This window comes from Camelus bactrianus, chromosome 5 (genome assembly GCF_048773025.1).
Source record: "Camelus bactrianus isolate YW-2024 breed Bactrian camel chromosome 5, ASM4877302v1, whole genome shotgun sequence".
Taxonomy (NCBI): domain Eukaryota; kingdom Metazoa; phylum Chordata; class Mammalia; order Artiodactyla; family Camelidae; genus Camelus; species Camelus bactrianus.
The window spans coordinates 88605662-88632319 of record NC_133543.1 but is presented as its reverse complement, the minus strand read 5'-3'; the positions used below and the strand labels follow the sequence as shown (position 1 = coordinate 88632319).

General features: G+C 38.2%; 1 long non-coding RNA gene across 1 annotated transcript; it reads right to left on the bottom strand.

Moving 5' to 3' along the window:
• Nucleotides 1-424: 424 nt before the first annotated feature.
• Nucleotides 425-25838, bottom strand: LOC123615036 (uncharacterized). The gene is made up of 3 exons (XR_006722570.2): nucleotides 24963-25838; nucleotides 11836-11949; nucleotides 425-2401 (listed from the first exon to the last, which is right to left on the bottom strand). It is a non-coding gene; the product is annotated as an uncharacterized LOC123615036 (long non-coding RNA).
• Nucleotides 25839-26658: the final 820 nt, after the last annotated feature.

The window sequence follows — 26658 nt, the reverse complement described above, 5'->3', positions numbered from 1 at the left end:
TACCCAAGGGCCAGGCTCAGGACCACCTTATATGTGTGCTGTGCTTTACAGCTTACAAAGCATATCCATAGACATGATTTCACCTAATACTTCCAACATCCTTTTTAATAGATATGTACCTGATCATTTATTTACCTTGCTGGTAACAATGAATCAGGGATGGGGTAACCAAAGCCAGTCCAACGAGATTCAATTCTTGAAGTTTTACAATAACTGTTGAGAATGAGATGTTTTCCTTCCTCTGAGGTTGCTAGCCTGGTGAGATGAAAGCCTTGAGATGCCAGTGACTCTCTTGTCCCCTGCATGGAGAGAGGTCACCTGAAATAATACACAAGAAAACAGTCAATAGATAGATGGGCAGATTTCTGATGTAATTTTAGCCCCTGGACCCAGCTGGGCCTGATGCAGATCTATGACCCAACAAACACTCCTCCTTCCCACTTTTTTTCTTCTAATCTTAACATAATTTGAGTAGCAAATCTAATATTAGCAAGGGGAAAAAAATCCAGCTAATAGAACTTCTTGCCTGGAAATTTTTCTTCCAGAAACTTGTTGGTAATTTCAGAGAAGTACATGTTCAGTCTTGATGACTGAAAAAGGTGGTCTCTCACATCTGGTTGTCAGTGAAGGACTGAATCTGGATGAGACACTGTTGACCAAAATCTGGGTTCTGACCCCAAGGCTTATTTCCTGCTGGATTCCTCAAAACTCCCTGTCTAAATCATAGCTGATGATTGGAGTTCATCAGGTCCAAGTGACTCTCAAATTAAAACCTTGGGACAAGAAAGCCATTTCCCTACAGCCTGCACAATTATCAAGTCTTCCTGGGTTGCTGCCAGGTTGCATTCCTTGGGTATCAGCTTCCTGCTAAATAAGAAATCTGATGCTTCACCCGCCATCATGCTTCTGAATCAAGTTTGCCCCCAACCAGTGTAAGAGGCAGCTGTGGCCACACAGAGCCATTTGTTATCATCAGGGTCATTAACACAATGTCTCTGGGTGGCAGCGCTGGGGGTGAGTCTGAGATTTAAGCTGCCCCAGGGTTCTCTTCCAGGACTCCTGTCTGGACTGCCTTTGGGGAGTTATCTCAGGAGAGTGGCTGGGGCTCCAATCAAACCAAAATTTTCAGACGCAATATGGTCATATCTGCTTTTCTTTTTCTTTTCTTTTTTTTTTTTTTTTAACTCTGAGGCTGTTTACTTTTAAGTAGTTTTATGGATTATTCTACAATAGGACAATATTTTCCTAACCCACTCTGTGGTCCAGGTCCAAATACACAATTTTGATGGTGATTCTACGAGCACTTGGCCATCCATTCATATTTCACCTTTCCATTCATGTGTTCACTCAACACAAATTTAAATGAGCAAGAAATTTCCTTTTCTTTCTTTTTCTTCTCTTTCTTCCTTTCTTTCTTTCTCTCTCTCTTTCTTCCTTTTTTTCTTTCTCTCTCTCTTTCTTCCTTCCTTTCTTTCTCTCTTTCTTTCTTTCTTTCTTTCTTTCTTTCTTTCTTTCTTTCTTTCTTTTCTTTCTTTCTTTCTTCTTTCTAACTTCCTTTCTTTCTTTCTTTCTTTCTTTCTTCCTTCCTTCCTTCCTTCCTTCTTTCCCTCCTTCCTTCCTTCCTTCCTTCTTTCCCTCCTTCCTTCCCTCCCTCCTTTCTTTCTTTCTTTCTTCTTTTTGGTTAAATCAAATCTGACTTCTAGCCTGATCCTATTAGGATGGAGGGAAATTCATTCTCAGTTGTTATGGGGACTCCATCCTCCTCCCAAAGGTTAAACAGAAGAAGGTCTCTGGCATCAATTCTGGGGGGAATTCATTGTCTAAGCCCAAAGAGCCCCTCAAAGCCTGGCATCTCTACTGTTTCTAGGTTGTGACTGGGGGTCAGGAATCTTAAATTTTTTATGCAACATGTGAAAAATACAAAAAAGTAAAACAATATTTCCACCACCTAGTTTAAATAATTAAATATTGCCAACAGTTTGATTCCCTTATCTTCTCCTCAATAGCCTCCTCTTCCCTATCACCAACTGCCCAACAGAATAATCAATATTTCAAGTTTGGTTTTTATCCTTTCCATATATTTCTTTATGTAGATCTTGAATAAGCAAATACATCTGCGTGTTTTATCGTCACATACCAATTACCACAAACTTACATGTTTAGAGGCTTAAAACAACATCTACTCATTACCTCGCTTCTGTAGGTCAGAAGTCCAGGAAGGCTTAGCTGGGTTCTCTGCTTAGAAGTTCATAAGGCTGAAATCAAAGTCAGGGATCCTATCTGGAGGCTCTGGAGAAGAATCTGCTTCCAGGCTCATTTAGGTTGTCAGCAGTTCCTCTTGGTTGTAGGATTGAGGTCCTTGTTTCCCAGTGGGTTGTCACCGGGAGCCTGCTCTTGGCTCCTAAAGACCATCCACAAGTCAGTAACTGTGCACTGAATCCTTCTCACGCTTGGAAAGTCCCTTATTTCCATTTCTATGACCAGCTGGAGAAAACTTCTTGCTTTTACATGTGTCATATGATTAGGTTAATTAGGCTCACCCAGATATTCTATTTTAAGGTCAACTGATTAGTAACTTCAAGTCCGTCTGCAAACATCCCTTTGTCATATATCATAATCATGTCACATAACATAATCATGGGAGTAACATGGGGAAGGGGAAACATGGAGGCCATCTCAGAATCCTGTCACTATATCTATTTTCCTATCTATCTGTTGAAATACTCTATATATAAGTGAAGCCACATTATATTAATCTGAAATCTGCCTTTTTTTTTTTTTGCTTTACATTAAGTTTGTAAGATTTATCCTTGTTGATGTTGATTTCTGTTACTGTATTTTACTCCATAAGGGTAGTAAATTTTTTTTATTTGCTCTCCTGGTGACTGATATTTAGGTAGTTTTCAATTGTTTATGACTAAAAACAATGTTGTTATAAATATTATATTTTATGTCTCTGGTGCACGTGTGCAGTCTTTTCTCTAGGAATATGCCCAGTAGTAGAACTGCTGGATTATTGGGCATGCATGTCTTCAACTTTGCTAGATATTGCTAAGTTGTTCTCCTAAGGGGTTGTGCCAATTTATACCTCACCACCAGCAATGTATGCAAGTGTCTATTTTTCCACAGTCTCACCAACTTGTGATCTTGTCAGATCATCTAAAATAACTCATTGTAATAATATATAAACTTTATTTATTCAACAAATAAATATTTATCAAGTGGTATTACATGTTAAACAGTGACAAAATAGACAAAGTCCTTGTCCTATAAAATTTTCATCACATGGAAAAGGGGTGTGTGTGTGCTTGTGTGTATTTTACATTGAATCCAGGTGTTGGCAGGTTGGTTCCTTCTGAAGACTCTGAGGGAGAATCAATTCCATGCCTCCCTCTTAGCTTCTGATGGCTGTGTCAATCCTTGGAGTTTCTTGGCTTATAGACTTATCACTCCAGTCTCTGCCTCTGTCTTCATACCACTTTCTCCCCTCTGTCTCTCGAGTCTCTCTGCTTTTCTCTTAAGAGGACACCTGCCATTGGATTTAGGGCCCATTCAAAATCCAGGATGATCTCATCTTGAAATCCTTAATTATATTCATAAAGGCCCTTCTACCAAATAAGACACATTTGCAGGTTCTGCAGGTTAGGACATGGACATACCTTACTTTCTTTCATTTTTTTTTTTTTTTTTTGGTGGTGGTGGTGGGGAAGGCCATTCAACCCATATAGTAGGCTGTAGTTCTGTAATCTGCAGGCGCTTCTATGTATAGCTAATTATTATTATAGCTTGTATCATGATACGAGAGTGTCTTCCAGAACTATGACTAGTGCCACTCACCATGCCAATGGACCTGGCATTATGATACAATGTCAAATCAGAGGTTGCATTGCAGAATGGACATGTCCTATAGCACCTACCACCAGAAGTAAATGACTAAGGAAGATAAACAAGATCCGAAATTTGGGAAGCCAGAAGCTTGTCTGTGGAAGATTCTGCTAGTCATCAGTGGTATAAAACTGTACGTGGAGAATTCAGCCCTCACAAACATCAAGATGGAAGTCTCTCTTGTCAGGAATATATTTGGTTATGTTCTGAAATCATACAACTCATATATGAAAGAAACTTGGTAGCGGTTTTTCCAAATTAGACAACAATCTTAAAAATTGACATGACATTACCAATGGGTTTTGAAGCCCAAATAAACTTTTTAAAGCTATGAATAATTTTTAAAATGATTTGATCACCCATGCTAGAGGAGAGACTAAATTATCTTTCCATTCTTTCTTAGACAGTGATACTATAAAACTATTGTCATATAAAGATGTGATCACAGAGTATGTGGCCAAGAAATGTGGTACAAAAGAATTAAAGAGGGATATGTTAAGCAGTTAACTAATAAAAAAAAAAGATTATGCTATTTTTTTTCTGGATTTTGTGATATTTATGGTATTTGTCCGTATTTAGAATTTATAATTTGTTATGATTTATTTTCTCATTCTAAATAAATATTTAGTTTCCTGCCTAATGCTATACTCATAATTTTGTAATCTTTTACTTAAGAAGTGCTCTTAGGTTATGTAACTTTCAGGTCCACAATATCTATCCTTGCCCCTTTAAATAAGACATATGCCCTACCCTCAAGGAATTCATGGTTAGAACCTACACAGGTTACAACAAAAGCACTCATTCTGGGTAAGATTTCACTCTTTCTAGTTCCACTTGGGTTCTGAAATCCTGTGCCACGCCATCCCTTACGTGAAAGTTCTTCTTACCCCTCCTGGGGTCTAACACCTCTTACCACGGATGGACATTTTCCCCACCCTGCTGGGGCACCAACGCACCACACAAAGCTCCCTAACATGAAGATGACCTCATTAGCCTTCTCTTTCATTGGGATGCCCTTCTTACCCCATTCAGGCTCCTATGCCCCAGGCCTGGTCACTGTCCTATGCAGATGCCCTCCTTATAGGATTGGACACCTATGCAGGGCTACCTCCACATTAGGCATTATAATTACTAGAGAAATATTGTAATATTTCCTCCTGATATTAAGACCAAGACAAGAATGTCACTATTATTACTTCTATTCAACATTATACTGGAGATCTGAGCTAAAAAGAAATAAAAGGTATAAGGATGGAAAGAAAACTTTATTATTGAGAAAGCACAAGATTGTACATGAAGAAAGTAAGAAAACAATGTACAAAACTAACAAAAGAGTTTATCAAGGTCAAAGACATAAGGGGCAATATTTAGAATTAATTGTATTTCTATATATAAGCAATAATAATTAGAATTGAAACATTTAAAATCATGTCATTTATAATAGCATCAAAAAGCATCAAATATATAGGAATAAATCTAATAAAAATATTCAAGATTCTACTTGCAAAACTAGGAAACATTACTGAGAAAAATTAAAACCTAAATAAATGGAGGAAAAAACATGAATGGACTGTAAGACTCAATTTCCTCCAAATTTACGGATAGATTAAATGCAATCCCAGTCAAAATTCCAGTAGATGTTTCAGTGGAAATTGACAGGCTGATTCTAAAATTTATATGGAAATCAAATAGCCAAAATAGCAAAGACAATATTGAAGAAAAAGAAGTTGGAAGGCTTATCTTCCAGATAATCAGATATCAAAACTCATTAAAATTTAGAATAACTAAAACAACATGGTTTTGGTATAAGAATAGACAAATGGAGCGAACTCCATGAACAGATCCCCAAATTTATGGTCACTTGATTTATGATTAAGGTCCTGTTCTAATACCCTGGGGAAAGGATGATTTTTTAAAAAAATAAATGGTGCTATAAATCTTGTTTGGGGGCATGGGGGTTGGGGGAGGTAATTAGTTTATTTATTTATTTCTTAATGAGTACTGAGGATTGAACCCAGGGCCTTGTGGATGCTAAGCACAGTGCTCTACCACTGAGCTATACCCTCCCTCCAGCAATTATAAATGTTAATCTCTTCTCCACACCATACACAAAAATCAGTTTTACATGTATCATAGACTGAATAAAGTTTCTTGATGATAACTTAAGAAAATATTTTCATGACTTTACAGTAGGCAAAGTTTTCATAAATAGGACATAAAATCACTAACCATATGAAACACAATTGATAAATTGGACTACACTAAAATTAAGAACTTTTGTTTATCAAAAGTCATTATTGAGAGAATGAAAGAGAAACCCAGAGAGTGAGAGAAGAAATACTACATATCTGCCAAAGGACTGGTTACAGAATATAAAATGTATAGTAGAATTATAAAAAGAATAAATCAATAAATAAAAGATAGACAACTCAATTTTTTAAATGGATAAAACACTTGAACAGGAGTTTTATAAGTGGAAAGTCTAAATGGCCATGAAGCTTTCGAAAAGGTGCTAAACCTCATTAGATACTAGGAAAAATGTAATTTAAAACCACAGTGAGATTGCACTACATCCCATTAAAATGGCTAAAATGAAAAAGAAGATATCAAGTGCTGGTAAGAATATGAGCAACAGAGAATCATACACTGCTGGTGAGAGTGTAAATTGATACAAGCATGGTGGAAAACACTTTTGCAGTATCTACTAAAGCTGAACATATGTGTGTCCTGTGACCCAGCATCTTCACTTCTAGGTTTATACCTACAGAAATGCATATATATTCATCACAAGGCATATATTAGGGTGTGCTCAGCAAGAATATTGAAATAGCCCCATACAGGAAACTATCCTAATGCCCATTCTATTAGTTATCCATTGCTACATTAAAAAAATCACCCTAAAACTCAGTGGCAAAATGATAAATATTATCTTACAGCCTCTGAGAACAGGAATTTGGGAGTGGCTTAGCTGCATGGTTCTGGTTCAGGGTTTCTCATTAGGTTGTAAAGAAGGTTACAAAGAGGGGACTGCCATCACTTACTGAGGCTGGAAGACTCACACCCAAATTCATTTATGTGGCTGTTGGCAGGAGGCCTCAGTTCCTTGGGGAGGGTTGGCCTCCCCATAGTATTTATTCTGTTACCTTGCCTTGATTTTCTTCCTTAGAGATTTCCATTTACTATGTTAAGTCTTACTTGCTTATTTTCAATATTTATAATTTTCTTTTTCTTTGAATCCTTTTTATCTCTTTGAAAATTTCATGTCAATTTCTAACGTTTTCTTCTTTTTCAACTTCTATTCCTCTAAGGCATTATCTGCTGTGTTAAATTCACTCAAGTGTTTTTACAATTTAGCCTTTCCTTTTGAAATCACTTTTTCGTTCATTTCTAATTCTTTTCTGAGTTCTGTCACCTCATTTCAGAGTGTCTCCAATTTTGATTTATGTTGTTCTTTTGTGTCTTGCATTATTTTAAACATCTTTTATCTTCTTTCTAAATAGTTAAGGTCACAGTTTTTATCTGCTCTGTGGGCATGTCTTTCTGGCATACTTTCTTTGCCTGTAGGTTCTGCTTATTATTGTGGTTCTGCTTCTTATTTTCCTACAACTTTGTAATTGATTTGGCTTCAATGCTTTTTTGTTGCTTATTTTTACATCAAATTAATTTTCCTGAATTTTTAGAGGAGAGTGTGGGTCAGAGTAGCTCTTCTAACTTCACAAAGTTCCCTTTTCTACTATTTTCATGTAGTAATAAAAATGTGGCAGCATGCTAAGATTTCCTGGCTCTGCTCCCCTCCCCATTCTTGTCTGAGCCTTGTCTTGTCTTTATCTTTGTTGTACCTATCTTGCCCAAATTTGATTCTTCTCCCAGCACTTTCTTCTCAATGTGGGATCCTGTCATGGCAGAGCCCTGAAGGACAGCGGTCTGGAGAGTTCACAAGGGCTAGAGTGAACGGCTCCATTTATTTCAGACCTTCCTGTGTATTGCTTGCACTCACCCACTATTGAATTAGGTAAAACCCCTCCAATTTCTGCTGCTTTCTCAAATTGACCCATGAACACCTACTGGTTATTTTCATATCCCTCCTTTTCTCAATTTCATCAGAAGCCCACTGCTTCCCTCTGCTTTCTTATGCACAGATGCCAATTCCATCTCCCTGCCTTGTCTTCACCCACTTGTATTTTGGGCTTCATGGGGATACTTTCCCACCTAATTTTGGTAGAAATGTTATCCATGGGTTTTTAGTTTTGCTATCTAATTGTTCTATTTTTATGTCGGGATTTGGAGGAAAACACTATGCCTCTGCCACAGCTATTTTCACAGAATTCCAATGTATTATATCTTTTTGTGGATGATAGTTGAGTCTGTTCATTTTGTATAAATTCATTTAGCTGTGCCCTTCATATTTGTGCACTCTGCTATATGTATATTATAAATCAATAGAAAGTTTATCCCTGTATTAGTCAGGGTCCTCCAGAGAAACAAAACTAATAGGATGGATAGACAGGCAGACAGACAGACAGAAAGTTGGGAGTGAGGATTTACCTTAAGAAACTGGCTTATTTATCTTAAGGAAAGAGTGATTATAAGGGCTGGCAAGTCCAAGGTCTCCGGGGTAGGTCAGCAGGCTGGAGACCCAGGGAAGAGCTGATATTGCAGTTCAAGTCTGAAGGCCATTTTAAAATTAATCATACAGCCCCTTAAGAGAATCTTACTTTGAATTTATAAATGAGACTCAGAGATGCTAAGCAACTTGCCCAAGGTCACAGCTACAGAGCAGTGGATCCAGAAGTAGAAATTAGCTCTCCCTAAGGCCAGAGTCCATGCTCTTCCCACTACAGCAGGTAAAAGGTGTTCTAAGGGAGTCCGGTCCAAGACACCATCCTCCTTGATAGGGGGCTGTAATGGCTTCTGACTGTTCTCACTGCTTTTACCTTCCACACAGCAGCAAGTGATCATTTCAAGATGGAAATCTGATTCTGTCACCTAGAACACTTCAATAGTGTGTCACTGCCTTAGTCCTTTCAGGCTGCCATAGTCCTTTCAGGCTGCCATAACAAAAATACCATAGACTGGTTCTGGAGGGTTAGAAGTCCAAGACCAAGACCAAGATGCTGGCAGATTTGGTGTCTGGTGAGAGCCCACTTCCTAGTTAATAGATGACTGTCTTCTCGCTGTATCCTCACATGGTAGAAGGGGCAAGAGAGCTCTCTGGAGTCTCTTTGATAAGGACACTAATTCGTGAGGGTTCCACCCTCATGACCTAATCACCTCCTAATACCATTAGGGGTTAGGATTTCAATCATATATGAAAACATATGAATTTTGAGAGGACACAAACATTCAGTCCGTAACAGTCACTATGAATATAGGTGTAACTTCTTTGATAAAGACTGAAAAAAGGTAGTTTAAACAAGTTGGAAATTTATCAAATTGTCACATATAGTCTAAGAGTCTGGGCCTGCTACGGCTGCTCCACAGCGATAGGGACTCAGTCTCCCTCTATATTGTTGCTTTGCCATCTTTAGCATATGGCTTCCATCTCATGGTCTAGGACAATTCCTCCGGCTCCCACCATCATGCCAGTAAGAAGAAAACTGGAGGAAATGAAAGCCTGTCCCTCTCATTGGTCAGAACCTGGTCACTTGGACAAGTCTATATGGAAAAGTGTCTGGAAAATAGTCTTTAATTGGGTAGCCATGTACTGAGCCGAAACTCCAGAGTTTGAATTCTAAAGGAATAGAGGGGGAAATGGATATTAGGGGACAACTAACACTCTGTACCACAAATGGTTTTCCATTGCTCTTATAAAAATACTTTATATGTCTCTTGGTTTTACCTTGCAAGGCTTCAGCCTCACCTCCCAGCACACCGCCCTCACTCTCTGCCCTCTAACCACACTGGCCTTCTTCCAATTCCTTGAGTGTTCTCTGCTACCTGCAACCCCAAGGCCTATGCAGGAACTATTCCTCCTGCTGGAATGCTTTTCTCTCATATCACCTAGTTAACTCTCACTCATTCTTCAGATGTCAGCTCAAGTGTCATTTCCTCAGGTAGGCCTTCCCCGATCCCATTCTAATAGAAGTATTTTTCTTAACCACGCTTATCCACCATGAACCCTTCCTCTACAATACTTCTCTCAGTTGTAACTGTACACCTATTTGATAATTATTCAACTAATTGCCATCTCCTCCTCTAGACTATAAGTCAGAAAAGGCAAGGCCATTTCCAGTTTGGCTCTCTGTTGTGTCTCTAAGCACCTAGCAGAGTGCAGGGGACAAATAATTGTTTTTCTTGAAAGAATTGATAAATGAGTCACAGTGAGTCCTTAAAATTGTCTAGATAATACTGACAGGACAATTTCAGCTGTGAAGACAAGTTCTTAGACTACATGGCTTGATCCAGAGAATTTTCAGCTCTGCAGTGACTATGGCAAGTCAGGATTATCTGGGCCTTCCTGCAAGCAGAGAATGGCTTGTGTGAATTCCACATTATAAGGTTTGATTCTAGAATCCAGTGCATTGCCTTCTTACTCCTGACTGCAAAATAGAGTCTATAAGGCTTTTAGCGTTTTTGCTTTGATGAGGTTGTATTTAAAAAGAAGTTAGGCAGGTTGAACCCTGACAGATTGCATCTCTGCACAGGGACCCCTACAACTGCAGCATGTGAATGATTAGCTGCTGTGAGATCCAGAGCTTCCTCCCAGAGGCAGGAAGACTTGGAAGTGCCCACCAGAGTTAAAATGGAGTCAACTGGACAATTTCTGCAAGACAGAGATTTTATTCCCTCTTCTGCATTATCCCTGGTCCAAACACAAAGACTTCCACAGACCTTAGAGTTGTGTGTCTGGATGCTCTTGGCTACAAGTCACAGAAAACTCCTCAGTTGAACTTTTCTTTTTTTTTTAAACTTTTTTTGAAGTTTAATCGGTTTACAACGTTGTGTTAATTTCTGACATACAGCATAGTGATTCAGTTATACGGTTGAACTTTCTTGTTGCATATCACATGGAGTCCTGAGGCAGGGCAGGCAAGAGATGTTTAATTCAGCCACTGGAACACTCCATGGAGGACCTGAATTCTCTCCAACCCATTTTATATAAATGGTTCTGCCTCTTGCTTTTTAACATTTGACAATGTATCATTCCAAACAGGACATAAAGAGCTACTTCATTCTTTGTTTTCTTTTAAAATTGAATAGTAACCCATCTTAAAGGGCTATCATAATTTATTTAACCAATCACCTCTAGATGAACATTTAATTTGTATCCAGTCTTTTGCTCTTACAAACAATGATTGATAAATACTTGTGCATAAATTATTTCATATGTGAGTTAGCACATCTGAAGATAAATTCCTAGAAGTGAAACTGCTTGGTCATAAGATATATGCAGCATTTGTAATTTTATATATGTTGCCAATCTGCTTTCCACGTGGGCTGTACCAATTTATATCGCCCTCCCCAAATACGTACAGCAGTGCTTTAAGTCTTTTTGATACCTTGGATTGAATGTAGAGTGGAAAATCTATGGTGGATGCCTGAATGGTTTCCGCATAGAGAAACTGTTAGTGGGTTGCTTATCAACTCAGTCATTTAAACCGGTAGCAACACAAGCCTGTCTTCCTTTTCAATAAACCATTAACCCTGTGGACTCCCCAACCCCACCATTGTCTGAGGGGTTCAGGCTGTCCATGTGCAGTCTATATTTCAGAACTTAGCACTGTAACTTGATCATTCTTTGTACAAATGACTCCTCCCTAGATGTCTGTTCTCTCCATCTCCACCTGGCCGTCTCCTAGTCCTCCCTCAAACCCAGCTGAGATGTCATCTCCTCCATTAAACATTATCTGCCACTCCTAGGCAGAATTAGTCTCTATTCTCTACTCCTACAGAATTTTGTTCACACCTCAATCACAGTACAAATCATCTGTAATATAATTATCTGCTTACCTGTCTGTCTCCCACATTGTGCTTCTCAAGGAGAGAAAACTCATCTTCTTCATCTTTGGGCCAGCACCTCCACACATGGTGCCTGGCACATTAATAGCTCCCAGTAAAGGCCTGCTGAAATGAAATTAGACAAGGGCACCATTTTGTAGGACAGGTGGTAAATGTGATAGTACTTCTCTTTTTCCTTTGCTGGTATTGTTGATCAAGGGTCAAAAATACAGATGCTTCGGAATATTTCTTTATTTTTATGTTTCTGACCTTTCCTCTTCTCCTTGAGCCTATTCTGTTCTCTGCTATGTCCTTAATGCCTAAAACAGTGCCTGGGAGACAAGAGGCATTACATAAATAAATTTTGAATAAGTGGATATTTCTGATCAGAAGAAACATCTACAATGCAGCTGGGACTTTTTTGCCTGTTTGATGTGGCCAGAGGGTATTCCTAAGTCTTCTTAAAGCCTCAAGCTTGGTTCCTCACATGCCAGTTCTGTGTATTTGGGCTTTATTTCACCTCAAATTAATGCATGTAACAGAGCTTAGCACAACACTGTAAATCTTCAATAAAAAATTTTTTTAAAAAGTGCTTAGAACCGTGTCAGGTACTTAGTGTACATTCAGTGAGTGCTGACTATTATTTTTATTATTATTCCCACTGGCCCAAGCATGCTCCCATCAGTTCACCACCTGTGCTGGTCTCTTCATCTCTCTCCCAGCAGATAGTGTGGCCTTGATCCCTGGAAAACATCTGAGGCACAGGTTTCAATTTATGAGCCATGTGATGCTGGGCCAGTTTCTTGATTAAGAAAATCTCAGAGGCTCAGTTTCTTTATTAGGACAATAGGCATTATGTTAACATCTATCAACCTCTCTGGACTGTTATGAAGATTAAATGAGACAATCATGGACACCACTTAATATGATGCAGGGCTCAGAGTAAGCATTCAGTTATCACCATCACGATCATCATCAGAGATGTCAAAGACCGTTCATCTCTTCTTTTTGAGGGGCTCATTCCCACAGCCCTTCTGGTTGACTGTAAATCTTTAGCTGGTTCTGGAGTTTGAAGCAACACCAGGAGGCTTGTCCTGATCATGTGTGGATGAAGTTCCTGCTCTTCCCTCAATGCCCTCATACCTGCATTATTTGAAGATATATATTTCACTCCCTCAAAAATGTTTTGCTCTGACTCATTCCTGGGGGCTGGAAGTAGGTTGTGGGGACATCAAATCACAAATACAGAGCTGCCCCCTCTTCCTGATCACATCACTGCCTGATGCCCAGTGTTTGGCTGACACTTCACTGTGCCATATAGGCCAGTTTTTTTAACTTTTATTTTTTATTTTTATTTTTTATTGAAGTATAGTTGATTCATAATGTTGTGTTAGTTTCTGGTACAAAGTAATTCAGATTTTTTTTCAGATTATTTTCCATTATAGGTTAGTACAAGATATTGAATACAGGTCCCTGTGCTATAGAATAGGTCCTTGTTGTTTATCTATTTTATATATAGTAGTTTGTATCTGCTAACCCCAAACTCCTAACTTATCTCTATCTCCCCCTTTCCCTTTGGTAACCTAACCATAAGTTTGTTTTCTATGTCTAGGAGTCTGTTTCTGTTTTGTATATAAGTTCATTTGTATTATTTTTTTAGATTCCACATATAAGTGATAACATATGATATTCGTCTTTCTCTGACTTACTTCACTTAGGATGATAACTTCTAGGTCCACCCATGTTGCTGCAAATGGCATAATTTCATTCTTTTTTATGCTAAGTAACATTCCATTGTATACAAATATCACATCTTCTTTATCCGTTCATCTGTCAATTCATATTTAGGTTGCTTCCATGACTTGGCTATTGTAAACAGTGCTGCTGTGGACACTGGGGTTCACATATCTTTTCAAATTGCAGTTTTTCAGATGTATGCCCAGGAGCGGGATTGCTGGATCACGTGGTAACTCTATTTTCAGATTTTTAAGGATGTTCTCCATAGTGGCTGCACCAATTTACATTCCTACCAACAGTGTAGGAGAGTTTCCTTTTCTCTATACCCTCTCTAACATTTATTATTTGTAGACTTTTATATGATGGCCATTCTGACTGGTGTGAGGTGATACCTCATTGTAGTTTCAATTGGCATTTCTGTATAATTAGCAATGCTGAGCATCTTTTCGTGTCCCTGTTGACCATCTGTATGTCTTCTTTGGAGAAATGTCTATTTTGGTCTTCTGCCCATTTTTTATTGTGTTGTTTGTTTTTTGATGTTGAGCTGTGTGAGCTATTTGTATATTTTGGAAATCAAGCCCTCATTGGTCACATCGTTTGCAAATATTTTCTCCCATTCTGTAGGTTGTCTTTTCGTTTTGTTTATGGTTTCTTCTGCTGTGAATGCAGGCCAATTCTGATGAGTCTTATTTCCCACAGACTCACTTGTCACTTTGCCCTGTAAACTTTCAGTTAACATGAGGTCCTCTCTGACCCAGAGCCCATCATTTTGCTTTCTCCTGGGGACCTTTATCTAAAGTAGCAAGTATACACTCTCCTTACTAATGCAGTAGTGTGCATGTTACTGTTTTATGAAGCAAAACAATATATGATAGAAGAATACCAAGGTGTTAGAAATTAGAAGGATAATTATAGATATTAGAAGATAACTAACATAGAAGGTAGGCAGAGGTTGTCTCTGTGGAGAAGAAGGGGGATGTAATTGTAGAGGGCCCATGGGGAGCATATGAGACCATTGTAATATTCTTAACCCAAATAGTGGGTACATTAAGGTTCATTGGATGATTAATCTTTAAACTGTACATATTTATGTAATACATTTAAGTGCATGTGATGTATTTCTTAATTTTTTGAAAAAAATTGTGAAAGAGAAAGGATGGAAGGAAGGAATGAATGAAGGGAGGAAAGGTGGGAAGAAGTAAATTGGATCTGTTAATAGGAAAGAACATGTCAATGTCAAATCCCCATTTTTGGCTGACGTTATTCAGTATCCAGGAGGATAATCTCAACAATTACTCTGTGGATCATTTTCTTTAATGTTTGAACTGTGCAGTTAATTCACATTCAAAATCAAATATTCTATGCTTCTTTCCTCAGAATATTTCCAGACCAATATCTATCTCATGGTTTTAGGGGACAGAATTTCTTAGGGAGTCTTGTAGGTGCTCTGTAGCAAAGGTGGGACAACTATTCATCAGACCAGAATACAGATCAACTCTTTAATTTTCATCTTAAAATGAACTCTGCCTCCCATCCCCCAAATTAACTCTGTCATCTTCAATACTCATATCTCAAACAAAAGACACTTTTACTCATTAGTAATATAAAATATCACACTCTCAGCACCAGAGTTCTCAATTTAAAGTTATTTTCAGCTCATACAACTCAATAACAACAACAACAAAAACCCCAAACAACCCAATAAAAAAATCGGCTGAAGACCCAATAAACATTTTGCCAATGAGGACAAACAAATGGCCAATAGGCACAAGAAAAGATGCTCAACATCAATAATTATCGAGAAATGCAAATCAAAACTACAATGAGGTATCACCTCACACTGGTCAGAATGACCATCATTAAAAAATTCACAAACAATAAATGCTGGAGAAGGTATGGAGAAAAGGGAACCCTCCCACACTGTTGGTGGGAATGTAAATTGGTGCAGCCATTATGAGGAACAGTATGGAGATTCATTTAAAAACTAAAAATAGAGCTGCCATATGATCCGGCAATCCCCATCCTGGACATATAACTGGAGGAAACTCTAATTCAAAAAGATACATGCCTCCCAGTGTTCACAGCAGCGCTATTTATAATAACCACAACATGGAAGCAACTTAAATGTCCATTGACAGATGAACGAATAAAGAAGATGTGGTATGTGTATATATATATACATATACACACACACACACACACAATGGAATGTTACTCAGCCACAAAAAGAATGAAACAATGCCATTTTCAGCAACATGGGCAGACCTAGAGATTGTCATACTAAGTAAAGTAAGCCAGAAAGAGAATGAAAAATACCATATATATCACTTATATGTGGAATCTAAAAAAAAGGTACAAATGACCATATATACAAAACAAAAAACAGACCCCTAGACATAGCAAACAAACTTATGGTTACCAAAGGGGAAGGAGGACAGGGATAAGTTAGGAGTTTGGGATCAGCAGATACAAACTACTACATATAAAATAGATAAACAACAAGGTCCTACTATATAGCACAGGGAACGATATTAAATACCTTGTAATAGCCTATAATGAAAAAGAATATGAAAAGGAATATATATAATATATATACATATAATTAAATCACTATATTGTACACCAGAAACTAATACTAAATTGACTATTCTTCAATAAAATATTTTCAATGATTTCTCCCAAAAGACTTGCTGAAGCTAAAGATTTTTTATTTCCTGAAATAGCTGAGTCTTAGAATGCATGGTATGGCCACGGCCCCTTCCTAAGACAGTTTCTTAAATGTACATCTCCATGCTGTTACCACTTTATGACCTTGTCCTCCACTCCACCCCAACCACAGCTATTAGCCTAAGATTGGGCACCAACCTTATGATAGACAATCTAGAAGTAAGCCAATGGCCTGTGCATATTTGTTAAATAGGCAAATTAATGGATGAATGGATGACCATGATGTGACCTGGTACAAGGGCTTTGAGAAGAAAATTGACCATGCCTCAATAAACCAACCAGATTCACTCTCTTGTAGAGTTGAAATTGAGACACAGAAGTTGGAAGTGTGTGACAAGTAGAGAACCTGAGTGAACACAAAAAGAGGTGGCAGGTTACAGAGGTTTTGAGGCCACAAAGAAGCAGAAGCAAAATCAATGAATGAGCAAATGATATTCAGAGAGGGGTTTAAAGGGTTGACTGCCAGCGAGGGAGAATAGGAGATCAAAGAATGAAACCAGCTCAGTCTATCATATATGTTTCTGTTTTCTATTTGTTACCCTTATTTTTTGTCTCTATTTTTTGTCTTCCACTATTTTTCTGCCTTTTGTGGTTTTGAGAATTTTGTGATTCCATTTTCTCTCCTTTCTTAGTACATAAACTATTTTTCTTTTTTACCTTTTTTAGTGGTTGCCCTAGTTTGTAATATGCATTTATAGCTAATCCAAGAACATTTTCAAATAACACTGTATCACTTCACAGGTAGTGTGAATACCATATAACAAAAAAAAAATCCTAACTCCTCCCTCCCATCCCTTTATCATTGCTGATGTTATTCATTTCACTTTTTATAAGCATAATAAGAAAATACATAAACATACATATATTCAAATACATTGTTGCTATTATTATTTTGAACAAATTATTATGTTAGATCAATTAAAAGTTTTTATTTTACATTTACTTACTCCTTCTTCAGTGTTCTTCCTTTCTTTATGTAGATCCAAGTTTCTGCTATGTTATTTTCCTTCTCTCTAAAGAATTTCTTTTAACATTTCTAGCAAGGCAGATCTATTGGCAACAAATTCCTTCAATTTTTGTTTATCTGAGAGAGTCTTTATTTCTCCTTCACTTTTGAAGAATAATTTTGCAGGGCATAGAATTCTAGGTTGGTTGTTTTTTCTCTTAAAACTTTAATATTTCAGTCCAGTTTCCTCTTGCTTGCATGGTTTCTGAGGAGAAGTTAAATGTAATTCTTATCTTTGCTCTTCTATAAGTAAGGGTTTTTTCCCTCTGGTTTCTTTCAGAATTTTTTCTTTATATTTGATTTCTGTAGTTTTAAAGTAATAGTAGTATAGTGGGTTTTTTGCTTTTGTTTTTGTTTTTTGGCATGTATACTAATTGGTGTTCTCTGAGCTTCCTGGATCTGTGGTTAGATGTCTGACATTAATTTGGGGGAAATTCTCAGTCATTATTGTTCTGAATATTTCTTCTGTTTCATTTTCTCTTTCTCTTCTCCTTCTATAATTCCCATTACATGTATGTTATACCCTTTGTAGTTATCCTACAGTTCTTCAGTAGTCTGGTTTTTTTCACTCTTTTATGTCTTTGCTTCTCAGTTTTGGAGGATTCTATTGAGATATCCTCAAGGTGTGAGTTTCTTTTGTCAGCTATGTCCAATCTACTTATAAGCCTATCAAAAGCATTAATCATTTCTGTTACACTGTTTTTTATCTCTATCATTTCTTCCTGGTTCTTTTCAAAAAATTTTCCATCACTGCTTTCCATCTGTTCTTTCATGCTATTTTACCCATTAGAGCTCTTAGCATATTAATCATAGTTGTTTTTAATTCCTAGTCTGACCATTCCAATATTCCTGCCATATCTGAGTCTAGTTCTAATTCTTGCTCTGTGCCTTAAAACCATGTTTTTTGTCTTCTAATATGACTAGTGATTTTTTTCTTGATTGTCAGGCATGAAGTACTAGGTAAAAGAAACTGTTGTAAATAGCCTTTAGTAATATGGTGTTAAGGTATAGGGGGAGGAGAAGCATTTTATAGCCCTGTGATTAGGTCTCAGTCTTTTAGTGAGTCTGTGCCTCTGGACTGTGAACTTCACACATGCTTCTATTCCCCTTTACCCCTCTTAGGTGGGACAGCATGGCTAGAGGGGCCAGAGTTCAGTATTTCCTTTCTCCCAGTTGGAAGGCTAAGCCAGCTGGATTTGGATATTTCCCTTCCCTCAGGTCAGTTAGGCTCTAATAAAAACCCAGTAGGTTAGGCTCTGGTTAAATAGTTTCTCCTGAGGTCAGATCTTGTTAAAAAGAACAGAACATTTTGGTTTATTTCAAAATGGATTTTTCTCATGATTCACTGGTAGAACTGCAGGAGGTAAACCTCACAAAAGTGTGGAGGCTTCTTGATGACTGGGTCCCCTCAGAGTTTTTAACTCTCAGAATTGTCCATACGAAGCCTCCAGCAATTCATCAATTACAATTCAGCTTTCCCTCCCCCAGGATTGGTTCCTGAGGAGGTTTCAGCTCATGGGTTTCTGCTGTAGTAAGCTGTGATTCTCTGCATTGACCTCTTGGTCCCTCCAATTTGACGGGCAGTGGTTTGCCCTATGACATCATTTCTCTTACAGATCTAAGAAGAGTTGTTGATTTTGCAGTTTTTTTCCAGCTTTTTATTCGTTGTTAGGACAGAGTGGTGACTTGTAAGCCCCAAAACAGGAAGTCGTTATTTTTTATTTTGGATTTCTAGCCTAATTAATTTTCAATCCTGTAAAATTTGCTGAGATTTTCTTTATTGCTCAGCTTAAAACAAGATTTAAAAGGATCAAACTGTTTCCAAGTAACTTAACTGTATCACAGAACAAAGTTCAAACACATTAAAGGAATAGAAAATAACTTAGGACCGACCCAACAAAGTAAAATTCAGTGCTTGGCTCTCAATCAAAGATTAGCTGACTTACAAAGAAGCAGAAAAATACACCTGTAAGGAGGAGAAAAGTCAATCAATTGAACCAACCCACAACTGACACAGATGTTAGGATTAGCAGACAAAGACATTAAAAATATGTATTCCATATGTTCACATGGAAGATAGTTTTTTAAATAACTAAATCAATCATCTAGAGATGAACCTACAATATGTGACATGAATAATACACTGAAAGGGATTAATGACAGACTAGACACTGCAGAAGAAAAGATTAGTGACCCTGAAGACATAGACTGTGATAAGTTTAAGATGTGTACTATAAACACTAAGCAGCCACTAAAATAACAAGCATGGGGCATGGGTATAGCTCAGTGGCAGAGCACATGCTTTGCATGCACAAGGACCTGGGTTCAATCCCCAGTACCTCCACTAAAAAATAAATAAATAATAAGAAATAAAAACAAAATAACAAGCAAAGAAGTATAGCTAACAAGTCAATGAAGCAAATAAAGTTGAATAACAAAAAAAGTACTCAATCCAAAAGATGGCAGAAGAGAAAAAGGGAACAAAGAACAAATAGTACAAATCGAAGACAACAGCAAGCAAGGTGACAACCAATCTAACCATGTCAAAAATCACATTAAATGCAATTGAATTAAATGGTTGTCAATTTGGATTAAAAAAGAAAAAGACTCACGTATGTACCTCCTAAAATAAATACACTTTAAATATAAAGATGTGAATGGGTAAAAGTAAAAGGATAGAAAAAGATACTATGCTGGCACTAAAATAAAGCCAGAGTGGCGATAATAATGTCAAAGTAGATTTCAAAAATATATATAACCAAGAATAAGGAAGGTAATTTATAATGGTAAAGGGGTCAATTCATCAAAAGAACATAACAATCCTAAGTGTTCATGGACCTAAAAACAGAGCTCCAAGATTCACAATGTAAAAACTGACAAAACTGCAAGGAGTAACCCACAATTATATTCAGATTTCAAATAATTGACAGAACAAAACTTCATAAGGATATAGAAGATCTGAGCAGCACTATCAACTAACGTGACCTAATTAACATCTATAGAATGCTTACTCAACAAAAGCAGCTTATACATTATTTTCAGTGGAACATGCAGGTCTGCAGCTGAGGAGAACCATCTAAAAAGGAAACAGACTTGAGAATCATTAGCTTTAAAATGGTAATTAAAGTCTTAGGAGAGTGTGGAGAGTGAGAAGAGAGGAGGGCCTATGACCACAGGATGGGTAAAGGAAGAAGAATCAGCAGAACAGCCCAAGAAGCAGCCAAGTAAGAGAAGCAGGAGAGTGGATGTTATCAAGACCACATGGAGAGTGTTTCAAGCAGGGAATGATCCATAGTCAAGTCCGCATTTATTCATTCAACATCTCTGAACACCTGCTACATAGGAGGCACTGTGCTGGGGACACAATGGGAAGAAAGAAAGCAGACTCAGACCCTACTCTCCTGGAGTTTACAGTCTAGAGGGGAAGACAAAGAAATCTCACCAATAAATTTTTAATTACAAGGATGGTTTTTGAGAGCATATATCAAAGGAATTCTATCTTCTTAAGAAGATACATTTGAGCTAGGTCAAGATGAAAGGGCACTACAAAAAAGACCAAAAGCAACAAAAGAAAAAATAGATAAATCGGATTCATCAAAATTAAAAAATTTGTGCTTCAAAGGACACTGTCAAGAAAGTGAAAAAGACAGCCTGAGCAGAGGAGAAAATGTTTGTAAAATGTTTTTCTGATAAAGGACTTCTATCTAGATATGTAAAAACTCTTAAAACTCAATAATAAAAAGACAAATAATCCAATTTAAAAATTAGCAGAGGATTTTAATAGACACTTATTCAAAGAGATATACAAATGGCTATCAGCATCTGAAATTAAGTTCAAAATCATTTGCATTAAGGAATTGCAAATCAAAACCATAATGAGATACAACTTCACACCCAAAAGGATGGTTATAATAATTTTTCAAATGGAAAACAACACATGTTGGTGAGTGTATTAGATTCCTAAAGCTGCCATAAAAAAGTACTATATACTGAGTGGCTTAAATAACAGAAATTTATTGTCCCACAGTTTTTGAGGTGTTAACAGATAAACAGAGGCATATTAAAATGTTTAAGAGTTTAGAAACTTTTTCACGAAGATGGTGCCAAAAGCAAAGAAGGAAGCCCCTGCCCCTCCAAAAGCAGAAGCCAAAGCAAAGAGTTTGAAGGCCAAGAAAGCAGTGTTGAAAGCCATCACAGCCAAAAACAGAAGATCCAAACATCACCCATCTTCCAATGGCCCAAAACACTGCAGCTCGGGAGGCAGCCCAGATACCCTCGGAAGAACTTCCTGAGGAAAGACAAGCTTGACCACTATGTCATCATCAAGTTCCCCCTCACCACTAAGTCAGCCATGAAGAAGACAGAAGACAACAACACACTTGTGTTCATTGTGGATGTCAAGGCGAACAAGCACCAGATCAAACAGGCTGTGAAGGCTCTATGACATTGAGGTCGCTAAGGTCATCACGTCGATCAGGCCTGATGGAGAGAAGAAAGCCTATATTCGATTGGCTCCTGACTGTGGTGCTTTGGGTGTTGCCAACAAAATTGGGATCATCTAAACTGAGTCCAGCTGGCTAATTCTAAATATAAAGTTTTCACTATATAAAAAAAATAGTGTATTTGAGCAAAAATTGATTTGACTAGGCAAGCATCCAATCTAGCAGATAAAAAGGAACTCCAAGGAGAAAAGGGAACCCTCCTACACTGTTGATGGGAATGTAGATTGGTGCAGACACTATGGAGAACAGTAAGGAGATTCCTTTAAAAACTAAAAATTGAGTTACCATGTGATCCAGCAATCCTCATCCTGGGCATATATCCATAAAAGACAAAAAATTTGTCTCAAATTTGAAAAGATACATGCACCCCAGTGTTCATAGCAGCACTGTTTACAATAGTCAAGACATGGAAGTATCCTAAATGTCTATCAACAGATGAATGGATAAAGATGTGGTGAGTGTGTGTGTGTGTATATACATACATACAGTGGAATGTTACTCAGCCATAAAAAAAAGTGAAGTAACACCATTTGCAGCAAAATGGATAGACCTAGAGATTATCATATTAGGTGAACTAAGTCAGAGAGAGAAAGACAAATATCATATGATATCACTTATATGTGGAATCTAAAAAAATGATGCAAATTAATTTATACAAGAAACAGAAACAGACTCACAGACAGAAAACAAACTCATGGTTACCAAAGGGGAAAAGAGAGGGAGGGATAAATTAGGAGTGTGAGATTAACAGATACACAATACTATATATAAAATAGATAAACAACAAAGACCTATTGTATGGCACAGGGAACTACATTCAGTATTTTGTAATAACCTGTAATGGAAAAGAATCTGAAAAAGAATATATCTATCTATGTATCTATCTATATTTACATATTTGAATCACTTTGCTGTATACCTGAAAATAATACAACACTGTAAATCAACTAGACTTCAACAAAAGGAAAAAAAAGGGAAAAAGCAGCTCCAAGGGAAAATGAAACACTTTTATAGGCAGAAGGGAGCAGGGACAAGGAAGTTATACTAGACAAAATGAGGACTGGTTATTGCAAGGTTACTTTCCTTTAGGGGATAACAGGGCTCTATCAGGCAGATCACCTAACTAGTGCTAATCAGGTCCTGACTGATTGGTTTAAGACTCCATTTTCAGGAGAGCCAAAACTGCAATTAAGATAAGTCTCAGTTTGGTGATGTGGAGCTTAGCATAACTGACTCCATTTTGGGCCTGTTGTCTTATTTTTAAGAGAGGCTATAAGTCTGAGATCAAGGTGTCAGCAGGGCCATGTTCCCTCTAGGGAAGAATCTGTTCCAAGCTTCTCTCCTAGATTCTGGTAGTTCTTTGGCTCGTGGTAGCATAACTCTGGTCTTCACATGGCATTCTCCCTGTGTGTGAGTCTCTATGTCCAGATTTCCCCTTTTTATAAAGGATATCAGTTATATTGGATTAGAGGCCCAACCTACTCCAATATGGCGTCATCCTAAGTAATTACATCTGCAATGATACTATTTGTAAATAAGTTCACATTATGAGGTACATGGAGTTAGGACTTCAACATATGAATTTTGGAGGGACACAATTTAACCCATAACATCAAGGATGTGGAGAAACTGGAACCTTCATACAGAGCTGGTGGGAATGTAAAATGGCTCAGCCACTTTGAAAAATAGTCTGGCAGTTTCTCAAAATGTTACCATATGATCCAGCTGGCAATTTCACTCCTAGGTATATACCCAAGAAAATGAAAACATATGTTCATACAAAAAATTATACATAAATATTCATAGCAGCATTATTCATAATAGCCAAAAAATGGAAACAACCCAAATGTCTTTCAATTGATGAATGGATCAACAATATGTGGTATATCATACCATGGAATATTATTTGGCAATAAAAATGAATGAATTACTTAAACTTATACAATGTTATATGTCAATATATCTCAACTTTAAAAAAAGAAAAAAAAAAAAAGAAATGAAATATTGATACATGCCTCAGCATGGCAGCATGGATGAATCTTCAAAATGTTATGCTAAGTGAAAGAAGCCAGTCACAAAAGACCACATAATGTATGACTCCACTTATAAGAAATGCACAGAATTGGCAATTTATAGAGACAGAAAGTAGATGGCTTGCCTAGGAGTGGGGAGATTTGCTGGGGTTGGGATGTAGGGTGGAGGATGGGAAATGACTACTAATAGGTATAAGGTTTCTTTCTGGGGTGATGAAGACGTTCTAAAATTGAATGTGGTGATGGTTACATAACTCTGACTACTAAATTGAACTATAGGCTTTAAATGGATTGATTTTATGGGATGTAAATTATATCCTGATAAGCTGTTTTTTTTTTTTTAGTTAATAAGTAAATAGAAATAAACTACTTACCATGGTGATGGGGGGGCAGGGAAGGGGGAGAACATTCTACCTAAAAGCAATCACCAGAAGGTGAGTTCCAGAATGGTAGCGATTTTTGCCTGCTTTGATTGTTGTATCCCAGCACCAAAACTATATTTGGTAAATAGTAGGTATAAATAAAAGAGTGTATGTGTGTGTACACACATATCATAGTGTATGTGTGTGTACACACATATCATAGTGTGTGTGTGTGTGTTTGTGTGTATATAAAATGTGTGAAGGAACATGTGCAAAAGTTTTGTATTAGGAAGAGTATGGCCCAGTGGAGAAACAAAAGATCAGTGTGTGTGACTGGTATGACACTGGAGAGGACTGGGTCCGACTATGCAGGTAGGAGATTTGGGTCTTAATCATAAAAGCAAAGGGGAGCCACTGAAAGATTTTAAGCAGAGGTGGACAGGATCTACATTTGAAAAGACCATTGGTAGCCAAGGAGAGTCAATTAAGATTAGGACTGAAAAGTTAGATTTAGCAACAAAGAAGTTGTTAGTGACCTTGGACAAAAACCAGTCCCGGTGAAGAGGCAGGGTGACTAATTTTGGAAATTGGAAAGAAAGTGGAGATGGCAAAATTATATTACACTTGGTAAAGCATCTCCCTATTCCAGTCTCCAGGGAAACAGACTAAGAATACACTTGGCTTGAGAAACAACAAAAGACATGTTTGCATGCATATTCACACACAGCCGGTTCACCAGTTGATTGTTTTTGTTCAAGGACTCCACACTTACCCTGACACAGAGGGAGGACACATGGCTGCAGTTCTTCCACTGGTTCTCTTCTACCAGATGCTGGCCTTCTTTCATTGTTGGGAGGGGTGGATGGGAGGACACAGACAAGCTCACCATCATCCAAGATTTGGAGGCACTTCAGAAACACAACTTTTTCCCTTTTATCTTAGAGAGCCTCTCATCTGGACTATGTACAACCCAGAACCCAAAGGCAGGCTAAGCAGATACACTCAAGACTTACTCATGGGAAGAGCTCGCTTAAAATGCCCCCAAATGCCCAAGCAACTTCAGTGCTCCCAGACAGAAAAGTCGCAGTGGAAAGAAGCACCTGTCGTGACAGATATGGTTTTAAAAATCTTAGTTTTGCTAATTTTATAAAAACATGATCATATGAACACGTTGCTAAGACGCCTTCCATGGCCAAGGAGGAGGCCTGGGCAAGCAGGGATCTGGAAGGTGAAGTTTCCTTAGTGGCCAGGCAAACCACTTCTGCGGCCACACACGCTCCTTAAAAGGCTGAGCCAAAGGGAGGGAATGTTATTCAGGTTTAAGGGAGATGCCGCTGGCCGGGCTGAGCTCCGGGGAGGGATGGAGGGGCTTCTTCATAGTGGCTCCCCGCGCGTGGCCGGCCGACGGTAGCTGCCTAGTGAATGATGTGGGCACTCCTGGCCTAACCCCACGCCGAGATCTCTGCTGACCTAACTTCCCCTTCCAGCAGCCCTCGACCGTTTCCCAGAAAGGATAGCGACCTCCAGCCCACCATTCCCCTCCACAGGTCGCCGTCTCGGATTTCAAAAGGAGCGCGCTCCCTTCGGCCCGCCCCACCTCACTTCCGGCCTGGAAGCCGTTGGTCCCGCCAGGTCTCGCGATATCGCGTCTTCTCACCTGCCTGAGCCGACTCGGAAAGCCCTGCTCGCGACTCTGCAGGCGCTGGCCTTTCTGGGCGGTGTTTGGGTTGCAGGCTCTTTGTCTTGCCGCTTTTCTAGTAGCACGAACGGGGCTATAAAGGCTCACTTAAGTCCACCGGGCCCTAATGGTTCATATCAGTAGGCGAGCGACAGGGAATCATCTTCAACCCTGTGTCCATATCTCACCGTGGCCCTGGTCGAGTGTCGCAAAAATATTAATGACTACCTCTTTCAGGCACTCACTAGAACATGATGTTTTATCCTCTGTATAGATGGGGAAACTGAGGTTCAAAAGTTAAGGAGCCTGCTGAGGGTCACAGAAAAGGATGCGATCAAGATTCAAACCCGAACAGTCTGACTCCAAGTCTAAAGCCTCATTATCGTGGTAGAACAATTTGTGAACAGATCCCTCTTCCCGCTAGATTACTAGACGAGAGCGTAGCTCAGTGAAAAGTGTCCAGCTTTGGATTTACACAGACTCAGGTTCATATAAAAATCCAGACACTTTCTTACTGGTGACCTTGAGCAACTTGCTTAACCTTTCTGAGACTCTTTACTGATAGATGGGGATAATGATACTTCATGTGATTATTGGATGTTCAGAGCTGACTCCCAAATAAACGATGGATAAATGGAAGCTACTGCTATTAATAATTTTTTATCCCCTTACATGTTGTATGGTGTTCAATGTGTAGGAGGTACTTAATAAACCGTAAGTGAATGAAGGAGAAATGAAATAAGTCTGGCCAGATACTAGGCAGTCTTTACCTCCAGTTCACAACACGAGT